A 16,787-nucleotide genomic window follows, 5' to 3' on the forward strand; every position below is an offset into this window, starting at 1 on the left:
TTTCCTACAATGAAACAATATTTGCTGATGAGTTTAATGATTTTTTTTTTTTTTTTTTTTTTTTTTTTTTTTTTTTTAGATGATAAAAAACTCTTGTCCTGTTCCAAGTAATGAAAAAGTACCAAAAAAGCTGAAATATGTCATTTGTTTAATTGCAAATAATTTGATCCCACACCAACATCAGTGAAAAAATGAACATGAGAATGTGTTTTTTGTTAATTTATTTGAAAATGAACTTTAAATCTAAGAGGGTGCATCTCCTGTGTAGTTTACCACTAAGGGGTTCGGATGACAATCAAATTTGGGAAGCTCCGTCTCAAACTGAAGAGAGGGGTGTCATTTCCAAAAGAGCACGCGGCGCTCAAGAGTTTGTAATAGAGACAGAGAAAAGGGCCGTCTATCGCCTCCTGCAGGAGAAAGGAAGAATGACGAGGCTGAGCTGTCCTTTGTGACACCGTAAGCAGAAAGATGGCACAGAGAAAGAGAAAACAGACAAAAAAGAAGCAGCTAATCCGTATAAAAGTGTAAAGGAACTAGAATGATAGCTGAGCCTTGGCTGAAGGAAAAGCAAAAGCTTACAGCACCTGGTATTCCCAGGCGGTCTCCCATCCAAGTACTAACCAGGCCCGACCCTGCTTAGCTTCCGAGATCGGACGAGATCGGGCGTGCTCAGGGTGGTATGGCCGTAAGCGAGTACAACAGTCAAGAGCGACCTATTTAAAGAAGACACACAGGCAGGCCAAAGAGAAACAGATCCTTTTCCACTCAAAGTTTTTTCCAAGTCTTTTAAAAGTCTTCTCTCTTTTTTAATATGAGCTAAATTAAGGGAAAGAAATAAGTAACAATAAAAAATATGCATTTTAATAAATAAATACATTCACAAAAGATAAATGTCGCGCGGTGACGCGCTTTGTGTGGAAGTAATGGGGGCCTGTTTCTCAACTTTAACATCAGAAATGTCTTCTGGTTGAAATTGAATTAAATAAAAGTAAACAAATACTGCGCTTACTTTAAATTGAATGTAATTTGGGGGGAATTTGGTCATTTTAAAACAGAAATTTCAAACCTGGTTAAATTAAATTAAACCAAAATGTTTAAAATAATTAATATCAATAAATACAATCAATATTGCGTTGAGGCACTTTGAGTGGAAGTAAATGTCATCTGGTTAAAATAAAACCAAAACAATTAAAATAAAATAAAATAAAATATTGTGGTGATGCACTTTGAGTGCAGGTAATTTGGGGATGAATTTAGTGATTTTAAAACAGAAATTTCAAACCTGGTTAAATTAAATTAAACCAAAATGTTTAAATTAATTAATAAAATTAATAGCAATAAATACAATCAATACTGCGTTGAGGCACTTTGAGTGGAAGTAAATGTCATCTGGTTAAAATAAAACCAAATCTATTGAAATAAAATAAAATAAAATAATATAAAATTAAATAAAATATTGTGGTGATGCACTTTGAGTGCAGGTAATTTGGGGATGAATTTAGTGATTTTAAAACAGGAATTTCAAGCCTGGTTAAATTAAATTAAACCAAAATGTTTAAATTAATTAATAAAATTAATAGCAATAAATACAATCAATATTGCGTTGAGGCACTTTGAGTGGAAGTAAAAGTCATCTTGTTAAAATAAAACCAAACCTATTAAAATAAAATAAAATAAAATATTGTGGTGATGCACTTTGAGTGCAGGTAATTTGGGGTGAATTTAGTGATTTTAAAACAGAAATTTCAAACCTGGTTAAATTAAATTAAACCAAAATGTTTAAATTAATTAATAAAATTAATAGCAATAAATACAATCAATACTGCGTTGAGGCACTTTGAGTGGAAGTAAATGTCATCTGGTTAAAATAAAACCAAATCTATTGAAATAAAATAAAATAAAATAATATAAAATTAAATAAAATATTGTGGTGATGCACTTTGAGTGCAGGTAATTTGGGGATGAATTTAGTGATTTTAAAACAGGAATTTCAAGCCTGGTTAAATTAAATTAAACCAAAATGTTTAAATTAATTAATAAAATTAATAGCAATAAATACAATCAATATTGCGTTGAGGCACTTTGAGTGGAAGTAAAAGTCATCTTGTTAAAATAAAACCAAACCTATTAAAATAAAATAAAATAAAATATTGTGGTGATGCACTTTGAGTGCAGGTAATTTGGGGTGAATTTAGTGATTTTAAAACAGAAAGGGCATGCCTATATTTTCCTACAATGAAACAATATTTGCTGATGAGTTTAATGATTTTTTTTTTTTTTTTTTTTTTTTTTTTTTTTTTTAGATGATAAAAAACTCTTGTCCTGTTCCAAGTAATGAAAAAGTACCAAAAAAGCTGAAATATGTCATTTGTTTAATTGCAAATAATTTGATCCCACACCAACATCAGTGAAAAAATGAACATGAGAATGTGTTTTTTGTTAATTTATTTGAAAATGAACTTTAAATCTAAGAGGGTGCATCTCCTGTGTAGTTTACCACTAAGGGGTTCGGATGACAATCAAATTTGGGAAGCTCCGTCTCAAACTGAAGAGAGGGGTGTCATTTCCAAAAGAGCACGCGGCGCTCAAGAGTTTGTAATAGAGACAGAGAAAAGGGCCGTCTATCGCCTCCTGCAGGAGAAAGGAAGAATGACGAGGCTGAGCTGTCCTTTGTGACACCGTAAGCAGAAAGATGGCACAGAGAAAGAGAAAACAGACAAAAAAGAAGCAGCTAATCCGTATAAAAGTGTAAAGGAACTAGAATGATAGCTGAGCCTTGGCTGAAGGAAAAGCAAAAGCTTACAGCACCTGGTATTCCCAGGCGGTCTCCCATCCAAGTACTAACCAGGCCCGACCCTGCTTAGCTTCCGAGATCGGACGAGATCGGGCGTGCTCAGGGTGGTATGGCCGTAAGCGAGTACAACAGTCAAGAGCGACCTATTTAAAGAAGACACACAGGCAGGCCAAAGAGAAACAGATCCTTTTCCACTCAAAGTTTTTTCCAAGTCTTTTAAAAGTCTTCTCTCTTTTTTAATATGAGCTAAATTAAGGGAAAGAAATAAGTAACAATAAAAAATATGCATTTTAATAAATAAATACATTCACAAAAGATAAATGTCGCGCGGTGACGCGCTTTGTGTGGAAGTAATGGGGGCCTGTTTCTCAACTTTAACATCAGAAATGTCTTCTGGTTGAAATTGAATTAAATAAAAGTAAACAAATACTGCGCTTACTTTAAATTGAATGTAATTTGGGGGGAATTTGGTCATTTTAAAACAGAAATTTCAAACCTGGTTAAATTAAATTAAACCAAAATGTTTAAAATAATTAATATCAATAAATACAATCAATATTGCGTTGAGGCACTTTGAGTGGAAGTAAATGTCATCTGGTTAAAATAAAACCAAAACAATTAAAATAAAATAAAATAAAATATTGTGGTGATGCACTTTGAGTGCAGGTAATTTGGGGATGAATTTAGTGATTTTAAAACAGAAATTTCAAACCTGGTTAAATTAAATTAAACCAAAATGTTTAAATTAATTAATAAAATTAATAGCAATAAATACAATCAATACTGCGTTGAGGCACTTTGAGTGGAAGTAAATGTCATCTGGTTAAAATAAAACCAAATCTATTGAAATAAAATAAAATAAAATAATATAAAATTAAATAAAATATTGTGGTGATGCACTTTGAGTGCAGGTAATTTGGGGATGAATTTAGTGATTTTAAAACAGGAATTTCAAGCCTGGTTAAATTAAATTAAACCAAAATGTTTAAATTAATTAATAAAATTAATAGCAATAAATACAATCAATATTGCGTTGAGGCACTTTGAGTGGAAGTAAATGTCATCTTGTTAAAATAAAACCAAACCTATTAAAATAAAATAAAATAAAATATTGTGGTGATGCACTTTGAGTGCAGGTAATTTGGGGTGAATTTAGTGATTTTAAAACAGAAAGGGCATGCCTATATTTTCCTACAATGAAACAATATTTGCTGATGAGTTTAATGATTTTTTTTTTTTTTTTTTTTTTTTTTTTTTTTTTTAGATGATAAAAAACTCTTGTCCTGTTCCAAGTAATGAAAAAGTACCAAAAAAGCTGAAATATGTCATTTGTTTAATTGCAAATAATTTGATCCCACACCAACATCAGTGAAAAAATGAACATGAGAATGTGTTTTTTGTTAATTTATTTGAAAATGAACTTTAAATCTAAGAGGGTGCATCTCCTGTGTAGTTTACCACTAAGGGGTTCGGATGACAATCAAATTTGGGAAGCTCCGTCTCAAACTGAAGAGAGGGGTGTCATTTCCAAAAGAGCACGCGGCGCTCAAGAGTTTGTAATAGAGACAGAGAAAAGGGCCGTCTATCGCCTCCTGCAGGAGAAAGGAAGAATGACGAGGCTGAGCTGTCCTTTGTGACACCGTAAGCAGAAAGATGGCACAGAGAAAGAGAAAACAGACAAAAAAGAAGCAGCTAATCCGTATAAAAGTGTAAAGGAACTAGAATGATAGCTGAGCCTTGGCTGAAGGAAAAGCAAAAGCTTACAGCACCTGGTATTCCCAGGCGGTCTCCCATCCAAGTACTAACCAGGCCCGACCCTGCTTAGCTTCCGAGATCGGACGAGATCGGGCGTGCTCAGGGTGGTATGGCCGTAAGCGAGTACAACAGTCAAGAGCGACCTATTTAAAGAAGACACACAGGCAGGCCAAAGAGAAACAGATCCTTTTCCACTCAAAGTTTTTTCCAAGTCTTTTAAAAGTCTTCTCTCTTTTTTAATATGAGCTAAATTAAGGGAAAGAAATAAGTAACAATAAAAAATATGCATTTTAATAAATAAATACATTCACAAAAGATAAATGTCGCGCGGTGACGCGCTTTGTGTGGAAGTAATGGGGGCCTGTTTCTCAACTTTAACATCAGAAATGTCTTCTGGTTGAAATTGAATTAAATAAAAGTAAACAAATACTGCGCTTACTTTAAATTGAATGTAATTTGGGGGGAATTTGGTCATTTTAAAACAGAAATTTCAAACCTGGTTAAATTAAATTAAACCAAAATGTTTAAAATAATTAATATCAATAAATACAATCAATATTGCGTTGAGGCACTTTGAGTGGAAGTAAATGTCATCTGGTTAAAATAAAACCAAAACAATTAAAATAAAATAAAATAAAATATTGTGGTGATGCACTTTGAGTGCAGGTAATTTGGGGATGAATTTAGTGATTTTAAAACAGAAATTTCAAACCTGGTTAAATTAAATTAAACCAAAATGTTTAAATTAATTAATAAAATTAATAGCAATAAATACAATCAATACTGCGTTGAGGCACTTTGAGTGGAAGTAAATGTCATCTGGTTAAAATAAAACCAAATCTATTGAAATAAAATAAAATAAAATAATATAAAATTAAATAAAATATTGTGGTGATGCACTTTGAGTGCAGGTAATTTGGGGATGAATTTAGTGATTTTAAAACAGGAATTTCAAGCCTGGTTAATTAAATTAACCAAAATGTTAAATTAATTAATAAAATTAATAGCAATAAATACAATCAATATTGCGTTGAGGCACTTTGAGTGGAAGTAAAAGTTCATCTTGTTAAAATAAAACCAAACCTATTAAAATAAAATAAAATAAAATATTGTGGTGATGCACTTTGAGTGCAGGTTAATTTTGGGGTGAATTTAGTGATTTTAAAACAGAAATTTCAAACCTGGTTAAATTAAATTAAACCAAAATGTTTAAATTAATTAATAAAATTAATAGCAATAAATACAATCAATACTGCGTTGAGGCACTTTGAGTGGAAGTAAATGTCATCTGGTTAAAATAAAACCAAATCTATTGAAATAAAATAAAATAAAATAATATAAAATTAAATAAAATATTGTGGTGATGCACTTTGAGTGCAGGTAATTTGGGGATGAATTTAGTGATTTTAAAACAGGAATTTCAAGCCTGGTTAAATTAAATTAAACCAAAATGTTTAAATTAATTAATAAAATTAATAGCAATAAATACAATCAATATTGCGTTGAGGCACTTTGAGTGGAAGTAAAAGTCATCTTGTTAAAATAAAACCAAACCTATTAAAATAAAATAAAATAAAATATTGTGGTGATGCACTTTGAGTGCAGGTAATTTGGGGTGAATTTAGTGATTTTAAAACAGAAAGGGCATGCCTATATTTTCCTACAATGAAACAATATTTGCTGATGAGTTTAATGATTTTTTTTTTTTTTTTTTTTTTTTTTTTTTTTTTTTAGATGATAAAAAACTCTTGTCCTGTTCCAAGTAATGAAAAAGTACCAAAAAAGCTGAAATATGTCATTTGTTTAATTGCAAATAATTTGATCCCACACCAACATCAGTGAAAAAATGAACATGAGAATGTGTTTTTTGTTAATTTATTTGAAAATGAACTTTAAATCTAAGAGGGTGCATCTCCTGTGTAGTTTACCACTAAGGGGTTCGGATGACAATCAAATTTGGGAAGCTCCGTCTCAAACTGAAGAGAGGGGTGTCATTTCCAAAAGAGCACGCGGCGCTCAAGAGTTTGTAATAGAGACAGAGAAAAGGGCCGTCTATCGCCTCCTGCAGGAGAAAGGAAGAATGACGAGGCTGAGCTGTCCTTTGTGACACCGTAAGCAGAAAGATGGCACAGAGAAAGAGAAAACAGACAAAAAAGAAGCAGCTAATCCGTATAAAAGTGTAAAGGAACTAGAATGATAGCTGAGCCTTGGCTGAAGGAAAAGCAAAAGCTTACAGCACCTGGTATTCCCAGGCGGTCTCCCATCCAAGTACTAACCAGGCCCGACCCTGCTTAGCTTCCGAGATCGGACGAGATCGGGCGTGCTCAGGGTGGTATGGCCGTAAGCGAGTACAACAGTCAAGAGCGACCTATTTAAAGAAGACACACAGGCAGGCCAAAGAGAAACAGATCCTTTTCCACTCAAAGTTTTTTCCAAGTCTTTTAAAAGTCTTCTCTCTTTTTTAATATGAGCTAAATTAAGGGAAAGAAATAAGTAACAATAAAAAATATGCATTTTAATAAATAAATACATTCACAAAAGATAAATGTCGCGCGGTGACGCGCTTTGTGTGGAAGTAATGGGGGCCTGTTTCTCAACTTTAACATCAGAAATGTCTTCTGGTTGAAATTGAATTAAATAAAAGTAAACAAATACTGCGCTTACTTTAAATTGAATGTAATTTGGGGGGGATTTGGTCATTTTAAAACAGAAATTTCAAACCTGGTTAAATTAAATTAAACCAAAATGTTTAAAATAATTAATATCAATAAATACAATCAATATTGCGTTGAGGCACTTTGAGTGGAAGTAAATGTCATCTGGTTAAAATAAAACCAAAACAATTAAAATAAAATAAAATAAAATATTGTGGTGATGCACTTTGAGTGCAGGTAATTTGGGGATGAATTTAGTGATTTTAAAACAGAAATTTCAAACCTGGTTAAATTAAATTAAACCAAAATGTTTAAATTAATTAATAAAATTAATAGCAATAAATACAATCAATACTGCGTTGAGGCACTTTGAGTGGAAGTAAATGTCATCTGGTTAAAATAAAACCAAATCTATTGAAATAAAATAAAATAAAATAATATAAAATTAAATAAAATATTGTGGTGATGCACTTTGAGTGCAGGTAATTTGGGGATGAATTTAGTGATTTTAAAACAGGAATTTCAAGCCTGGTTAAATTAAATTAAACCAAAATGTTTAAATTAATTAATAAAATTAATAGCAATAAATACAATCAATATTGCGTTGAGGCACTTTGAGTGGAAGTAAAAGTCATCTTGTTAAAATAAAACCAAACCTATTAAAATAAAATAAAATAAAATATTGTGGTGATGCACTTTGAGTGCAGGTAATTTGGGGTGAATTTAGTGATTTTAAAACAGAAAGGGCATGCCTATATTTTCCTACAATGAAACAATATTTGCTGATGAGTTTAATGAATTTTTTTTTTTTTTTTTTTAGATGATAAAAAACTCTTGTCCTGTTCCAAGTAATGAAAAAGTACCAAAAAAGCTGAAATATGTCATTTGTTTAATTGCAAATAATTTGATCCCACACCAACATCAGTGAAAAAATGAACATGAGAATGTGTTTTTTGTTAATTTATTTGAAAATGAACTTTAAATCTAAGAGGGTGCATCTCCTGTGTAGTTTACCACTAAGGGGTTCGGATGACAATCAAATTTGGGAAGCTCCGTCTCAAACTGAAGAGAGGGGTGTCATTTCCAAAAGAGCACGCGGCGCTCAAGAGTTTGTAAAGAGACAGAGAAAAGGCCCGTCTATCGCCTCCTGCAGGAGAAAGGAAGAATGACGAGGCTGAGCTGTCCTTTGTGACACCGTAAGCAGAAAGATGGCACAGAGAAAGAGAAAACAGACAAAAAAGAAGCAGCTAATCCGTATAAAAGTGTAAAGGAACTAGAATGATAGCTGAGCCTTGGCTGAAGGAAAAGCAAAAGCTTACAGCACCTGGTATTCCCAGGCGGTCTCCCATCCAAGTACTAACCAGGCCCGACCCTGCTTAGCTTCCGAGATCGGACGAGATCGGGCGTGCTTTTTTTTTTTTTTTTTTTTTTTTTTATTTATTTATTTATATTTACATTCATATACAAGCATACATTCAATTATGCACTTTTGTCAACCTTCACATATTTATCAGACCTCACCTCTCTTTTCTAAATTCAATTCTAATCCATTCAATGTCTTTTTAATAAATGGATTATCTTTCCCTATCAACTTATCAAGTATCTGCATCTTCCCCTCACTCTTAAAGTATTCCTCTAATGTCTTTATATAATCTTCCAATTTCCTTTTAAAACTAGACCACAAATCCAACTTCTTCTTTTCCTTTCTTGCAAAATTCCTTCTCTGCCATATTATAAACCTCCCAACAGTCAAGAATATATTTATCACATTCCGTTTTTCACAGTCTATGTTAACTCCAAATAAGAACATACAACTCCAGATTTGTTCATTCTCAATTTCATCCCCTTTATCCCCCAACAATTCTTTTACCAAATTTTTCATTTTCAGTTTAAAAGCTTGTAACTCCGTACATGACAAAAATATATGCAAAATTCCTTCCTCTTTTATCAAACACACTTTACACATGGCATTTTCGGTTAATCCCATTTTGTACAACTTTAGCTCTGAAAATATTATGTTATGTCTTATACAAAACTCTAAGTTTTCCATTCTCGCATCCATGTACCATTTTCCCAGATTTTTCCATAACATCCTCTTATCAAAATCGTTAAACACTTTTTCCCAAAATTTAACAGCCACCGGCTCTTTAAATACTAAACTCCTGAAAAACACATAAAACTCTTTCACTGAACTTTGATTAAAAGAGATTTCTTCTCCCTTCTCTTTCATAAATACCTTCATCTTGTCCCCTTCATTTCCATTTCCTCCCTCAATCATCCTTGTCCATTGTCCAGGGATTGCTTCCTTTACCTGTTCATATTGCTTTTCCAAAATTTTCACATTTACATCATCCTCCACCTCTCTCACCTCATCCACAATTGCTTGGAATGGAAAGAATCCTTCTTTTACTTCGTATAAAACATCTTTCACTCTCTTGAACCCAGCTTTAATCCACTGTTTAAAATACAGTTCTTTTCCTTTATATAAAACATTATCATTTAAGAACAAAGGTTGATTTAGCATTTCTTCTCTTCTTCTAGGCTTTATGCCCACATTTATTTTAAATTCTCCCCATGCTTCCAATACTTCTATATAAAATTCTGGAATTCCGAAAATCATATTTTGCTTCAATTTCATCCATAAAATATCTGCTCCAATATTCATATTTCCACATTTGTTTAAAAACAAATTCATTAACTCTGGCCATTGTGCCTGATTTTCTTCACTCAAAAATTTTCTCACTATTTTAACTCTAAAACTCTTTTTCTTTAATTCTGGATCCTGCAAACCCAACCCTCCATCTTTCACATCTCCTATTATTGTCTCGTACGCTACCTTTGATGGTTTTGAATCCCATAGAAATTTCAAAACAGCCGCTTTTATTCTTTTACTTATCCACCTTGGCATCGGTGTAACACTCAACACATACCACATTTTCGATAGCATTAAGGCATTCAGTACTAACACCTTCCCCCTCAATGTTAGTTCCCTCATTTTCCAGAAATTTAAAACTCTCTCCATCCTTCCAATCACATCATCCCACATCATATCCCTCATTTCTCGTTCATTTTTCCCTATCCTGATTCCTAACACCTTTAAGCCTTCTTCTTCTTTAAAAGGAAATAGGCTTTGAATGTTCTCCCCATCACCAATATTCATATAAACTGTTTTCTGTACGTTAATTTTGGCCCCAGATCCTTTGCAGTACCTTTGCAATATTTCCATTGCTTTTTTAACACTTTTGACATCCTTTACTATTAGTGTTGTGTCATCTGCGTATTGATATACTTTTTGTAGTTCTTCATTATCTCTTAAGACCACTCCTTTGATTTCCTTTTCCCCCATTATTGCTAGCCCCAGGGATTCTGCCACTAAACTATATAATTGGGCTGACAAAGGACAGCCTTGTCTTATAGACCTTGAGATACTGAAAGCTCCAGTTAAAAACCCATTACATTTTATTTGGCTTTTTGCCCCCTTGTATAAAATCCTCAACCATTTTATGAAATTTTGCCCAAAATCAAACTTTTCAAGAATTGCAAACAAGAATTCATGCTCGACTCTGTCGAAGGCTTTTTCTAAATCTAGACTTATAACATATCCCTTTTTCCTTCCCTCCACCATATAGCTCACTACATCTCTTATACTACACACTGTGTCTGTAATATCCCTTCCTTCGATAGCATATGCCTGGTTTGTTTCAATAATGTTTGGTAGAATTTTCTTCAAACGGTTTGCTAATATCTTTGCTAAAATTTTATAGTCTGTATTTAGCATGGTTATTGGCCTGTAGTTTTTCAAATCATTCTTATCCCCCCTCTTCTTAAAAATTAATTTAATTACCCCAATCCCCATTAAATGACTTGTTTCTTCCTTTTCAAATATCTCATCATATACTTCCTTTAAAATTGGTGTCAACACTTCCTTAAAATGTTTGTAGAACTCCCCTGACAGCCCATCTCTTCCAGGACTTTTTCCATTATTCAATTGCGTTATGGCGCATTCAATTTCTTCTTTTTTTATCCCCTCATCACTCATTTTTTTATTATCCATATCTAATTTTTTCTCAATTTTCCCAATCAAAAATTCTTTTTCTGTTTTTTCAATTTTTCCTTTGCTAAACAGCTTCTTATAAAATTCCGTTATTTCTTTTAAAACCTCTTCTGTTTCTTTTACCATCTCACCACTTTCTCTTTTGATCTCCTTAATCATTCCTTCTCTCTGTCTACTTTTTTCAAGATTAAAGAAAAACTTTGTACATTTTTCCCCTTCTACTTCATATTTTGCCCTGCTTCTTATCACCTCCCCTCTAAAATGTCTTTCTTCTATTTCCTTAAGCTTTTTTTCTAATACTAAGATTCTTTCCACATTTTCCCCTCCCTCATTCAGAATATCTTTCAACTCCTTTCTTATTTTATTTTCTTCAAGATTCCTTACCCTCTTCATCATTTTACCAAAGTTTTTTGCATACTTCCCAATTCTATATTTAACATTATCCCACCATATTCGTTTATCTTCTTTGTACAATTGATCTTTCTGTTCTTCCTTTATTACTTCTTCTACTCCTTTTTTAAAACTAATTTCCTTTAAAAATTCCGTATTTAGAATCCATAACCCTGGCCCTCTCTTCATTCCACTCAAATCAATCCGCACCCATACAACTTTATGATCACTTAATGACGTTTTTTTATAATAAATATTATCCACCACATTCATAAAATCTTTTTTACATATTGCAAAATCTATTCTGCTTGCGCACATACATTTTTTAACCACTTGTTCTCTTGAGAATTCCCTGATACCTTCATTTCTTGCTCTCCATATATCCACTAAATCATTTTCTTCCATTATACTCTTCAGCTCTTTCCTCCCTCCATCTGATTTAAAGACCATTCCCTCTGCTAAATCCATCTTGCTAAAAGTCGTATTAAAATCTCCAATTATTACAAACCTCTTCCATTTTTCCATACTAGTCCTCAATTTCTTAAAGAAATCAACCTTTTCCTTTTCTACAACAGGAGCATGTACATTACATAAAATGACTTTTTCCCCTCCACCATCCTCTATTTCCACCGCCAGACATTTCCCCTCTTCATCATTATACACTTCTCGTACCTCTTCACACACCCCTTTTTTTATTAAGATTGCTACTCCTCTCCCTTTTCTTCCATCTCCATGATTGCATAAAACATCCCCTTTCCATTTCTTTTTGAACTCAGTCATTACATCATCCCTCCAATTTGTCTCTTGAATCATTAATACATTTGCCCTCTTACAAACTTCTTTCAGTCTTTCAAATTTCACTTGATCCAATAACCCACGAACATTAATGGTTGCAATGCTCAAAAACATACAAAAAAGAATCCACCTCTTCTTCCTCATTCCCCATCGTCCCCCTTCGCCGACAATGTCTCATACCTATTTTGGTCCCACTCCACTCCCTTTACTTCTGTATCCCCAGTTTCCATTATCATCACATGTCTTTTTTTGGCTTGCTCATGGTTTTGTTCTACCTTCAAAAGACGTCTTCTTGTTGTCCCCTTTTCCTCGACTTGCTTATTGACCTCCCCATGGTCTTCCTCCATCTCGTCCTGTTCCTCCTGGCTCTCCAAAGCTTCCTGTTCTTCTTCTTTCGCCACCAGATTCTTGCCCTCTTGTTCTTTTCTGCCTTCACTCCTCACTGTCCTTCCAGCTTGTTCCCCTTCATCTTGCTCCCTTTCTTCCATTTGCTTCTCCTCTTCCTCCTCTTCACTTTGTGTTTCCTCTGCTTCCATATTGTTTTCCTCGTCCTCCTCAGCCCCCATCCAGCACTCACATTTCACCAACACCTTCTTACAGTCGGGGCATCTCACCGCATCACACTCTCTGGCAAAGTGTCCCAGCTCGTCACAGTCTCGGCACCTAAACTCGGGACAGTCTTTCATTACATGCCCCGGACCCCTACATAGACGACAGATCTTAACCTGTCTGTCATGTATCACTCTGAAATACTGTGCCCCCTCTGCAGTTTCAAAACGTGTGCTATATGGGAGAGAGGTGACGTCACTAGGGAATTTAACCCTGACGTAGCGAGTCCCATCTGTGATGCTCATACCTGGATATAGTCTTCTTCTGATCTCCGATGTCGCAGAGACGCCCCACATATTCAGCTTACTTTTGATCTCTTCATCTGTTATGTAACATGGTAGATGCATAAAGGAGACGATACACTCTCTTGTGCTTAAACTTCTCACCTCACACTGGGTTCCTTTGACCATTAAACCTTCCTTTAGGCTTTCACAGCAACTCTCATTTTCCTTATTTATTTTAAATTCCTTATTCAATCTTGGCCTCACAGCCAATACTTTTGTCACTCCTACCTTTGCAATCAAAGCGACTATCACATCTTCTGCTTTCCCCCCATCCACCTCTGCCACGTTTACAATCATTGTTGCCTCCTTTGCATACTCTTTTTCTCGCTCTTGCATATTCTTCTCCTCCCTTCTCCCTGATCCTCCACTTTGCACTCTCCGCTGCTCCTTCTCAATTCCTTTACCTTGTTCCTTGTCCATAGCCATGTCCTTGTCAATATTAGTAGATCCGTCCATTGTGAGCAGGTTGCTCATTTTGCCCTCCCCTGAGCAGCTACTTCTGCTCAGGGCAGCACCGTCAAAAACAATAAACTTTTAATCTCAAACAAACTTTGCTAATCTATCAACCAAAACTTAAATGAAAGAAAAAGTTTGGAAGAGCCTTTCTCTCCCTTCTGCTGCCAACTCACTTCCTGCTTCCACTAGGGCGTGCTCAGGGTGGTATGGCCGTAAGCGAGTACAACAGTCAAGAGCGACCTATTTAAAGAAGACACACAGGCAGGCCAAAGAGAAACAGATCCTTTTCCACTCAAAGTTTTTTCCAAGTCTTTTAAAAGTCTTCTCTCTTTTTTAATATGAGCTAAATTAAGGGAAAGAAATAAGTAACAATAAAAAATATGCATTTTAATAAATAAATACATTCACAAAAGATAAATGTCGCGCGGTGACGCGCTTTGTGTGGAAGTAATGGGGGCCTGTTTCTCAACTTTAACATCAGAAATGTCTTCTGGTTGAAATTGAATTAAATAAGAGTAAACAAATACTGCGCTTACTTTAAATTGAATGTAATTTGGGGGGGATTTGGTCATTTTAAAACAGAAATTTCAAACCTGGTTAAATTAAATTAAACCAAAATGTTTAAAATAATTAATATCAATAAATACAATCAATATTGCGTTGAGGCACTTTGAGTGGAAGTAAATGTCATCTGGTTAAAATAAAACCAAAACAATTAAAATAAAATAAAATAAAATATTGTGGTGATGCACTTTGAGTGCAGGTAATTTGGGGTGAATTTAGTGATTTTAAAACAGAAATTTCAAACCTGGTTAAATTAAATTAAACCAAAATGTTTAAATTAATTAATAAAATTAATAGCAATAAATACAATCAATACTGCGTTGAGGCACTTTGAGTGGAAGTAAATGTCATCTGGTTAAAATAAAACCAAATCTATTGAAATAAAATAAAATAAAATAATATAAAATTAAATAAAATATTGTGGTGATGCACTTTGAGTGCAGGTAATTTGGGGATGAATTTAGTGATTTTAAAACAGGAATTTCAAGCCTGGTTAAATTAAATTAAACCAAAATGTTTAAATTAATTAATAAAATTAATAGCAATAAATACAATCAATATTGCGTTGAGGCACTTTGAGTGGAAGTAAAAGTCATCTTGTTAAAATAAAACCAAACCTATTAAAATAAAATAAAATAAAATATTGTGGTGATGCACTTTGAGTGCAGGTAATTTGGGGTGAATTTAGTGATTTTAAAACAGAAAGGGCATGCCTATATTTTCCTACAATGAAACAATATTTGCTGATGAGTTTAATGAATTTTTTTTTTTTTTTTTTTAGATGATAAAAAACTCTTGTCCTGTTCCAAGTAATGAAAAAGTACCAAAAAAGCTGAAATATGTCATTTGTTTAATTGCAAATAATTTGATCCCACACCAACATCAGTGAAAAAATGAACATGAGAATGTGTTTTTTGTTAATTTATTTGAAAATGAACTTTAAATCTAAGAGGGTGCATCTCCTGTGTAGTTTACCACTAAGGGGTTCGGATGACAATCAAATTTGGGAAGCTCCGTCTCAAACTGAAGAGAGGGGTGTCATTTCCAAAAGAGCACGCGGCGCTCAAGAGTTTGTAATAGAGACAGAGAAAAGGGCCGTCTATCGCCTCCTGCAGGAGAAAGGAAGAATGACGAGGCTGAGCTGTCCTTTGTGACACCGTAAGCAGAAAGATGGCACAGAGAAAGAGAAAACAGACAAAAAAGAAGCAGCTAATCCGTATAAAAGTGTAAAGGAACTAGAATGATAGCTGAGCCTTGGCTGAAGGAAAAGCAAAAGCTTACAGCACCTGGTATTCCCAGGCGGTCTCCCATCCAAGTACTAACCAGGCCCGACCCTGCTTAGCTTCCGAGATCGGACGAGATCGGGCGTGCTCAGGGTGGTATGGCCGTAAGCGAGTACAACAGTCAAGAGCGACCTATTTAAAGAAGACACACAGGCAGGCCAAAGAGAAACAGATCCTTTTCCACTCAAAGTTTTTTCCAAGTCTTTTAAAAGTCTTCTCTCTTTTTTAATATGAGCTAAATTAAGGGAAAGAAATAAGTAACAATAAAAAATATGCATTTTAATAAATAAATACATTCACAAAAGATAAATGTCGCGCGGTGACGCGCTTTGTGTGGAAGTAATGGGGGCCTGTTTCTCAACTTTAACATCAGAAATGTCTTCTGGTTGAAATTGAATTAAATAAGAGTAAACAAATACTGCGCTTACTTTAAATTGAATGTAATTTGGGGGGGATTTGGTCATTTTAAAACAGAAATTTCAAACCTGGTTAAATTAAATTAAACCAAAATGTTTAAAATAATTAATATCAATAAATACAATCAATATTGCGTTGAGGCACTTTGAGTGGAAGTAAATGTCATCTGGTTAAAATAAAACCAAAACAATTAAAATAAAATAAAATAAAATATTGTGGTGATGCACTTTGAGTGCAGGTAATTTGGGGTGAATTTAGTGATTTTAAAACAGAAATTTCAAACCTGGTTAAATTAAATTAAACCAAAATGTTTAAATTAATTAATAAAATTAATAGCAATAAATACAATCAATACTGCGTTGAGGCACTTTGAGTGGAAGTAAATGTCATCTGGTTAAAATAAAACCAAATCTATTGAAATAAAATAAAATAAAATAATATAAAATTAAATAAAATATTGTGGTGATGCACTTTGAGTGCAGGTAATTTGGGGATGAATTTAGTGATTTTAAAACAGGAATTTCAAGCCTGGTTAAATTAAATTAAACCAAAATGTTTAAATTAATTAATAAAATTAATAGCAATAAATACAATCAATATTGCGTTGAGGCACTTTGAGTGGAAGTAAAAGTCATCTTGTTAAAATAAAACCAAACCTATTAAAATAAAATAAAATAAAATATTGTGGTGATGCACTTTGAGTGCAGGTAATTTGGGGTGAATTTAGTGATT

General features: G+C 33.5%; 5 non-coding genes across 5 annotated transcripts; all 5 read right to left on the reverse strand.

The window, feature by feature from the left end:
* Positions 1-572: 572 nt before the first annotated feature.
* Positions 573-691, reverse strand: LOC113091556 (5S ribosomal RNA). The gene has a single exon (XR_003287384.1). It is a non-coding gene; the product is annotated as a 5S ribosomal RNA (ribosomal RNA).
* A 2,105-nt stretch (positions 692-2,796) lies between these two features.
* On the reverse strand, positions 2,797-2,915 carry LOC113091567 (5S ribosomal RNA). The gene has a single exon (XR_003287395.1). It is a non-coding gene; the product is annotated as a 5S ribosomal RNA (ribosomal RNA).
* Positions 2,916-4,551: 1,636 nt separating this feature from the next.
* On the reverse strand, positions 4,552-4,670 carry LOC113091571 (5S ribosomal RNA). Its single transcript, XR_003287399.1, has one exon. It is a non-coding gene; the product is annotated as a 5S ribosomal RNA (ribosomal RNA).
* Positions 4,671-6,776: 2,106 nt separating this feature from the next.
* Positions 6,777-6,895, reverse strand: LOC113091572 (5S ribosomal RNA). The gene has a single exon (XR_003287400.1). It is a non-coding gene; the product is annotated as a 5S ribosomal RNA (ribosomal RNA).
* An 8,734-nt stretch (positions 6,896-15,629) lies between these two features.
* Positions 15,630-15,748, reverse strand: LOC113091574 (5S ribosomal RNA). Its single transcript, XR_003287401.1, has one exon. It is a non-coding gene; the product is annotated as a 5S ribosomal RNA (ribosomal RNA).
* Positions 15,749-16,787: the final 1,039 nt, after the last annotated feature.

Source organism: Carassius auratus, unplaced genomic scaffold, assembly GCF_003368295.1.
Source record: "Carassius auratus strain Wakin unplaced genomic scaffold, ASM336829v1 scaf_tig00214230, whole genome shotgun sequence".
In the NCBI taxonomy this organism is placed as follows: domain Eukaryota; kingdom Metazoa; phylum Chordata; class Actinopteri; order Cypriniformes; family Cyprinidae; genus Carassius; species Carassius auratus.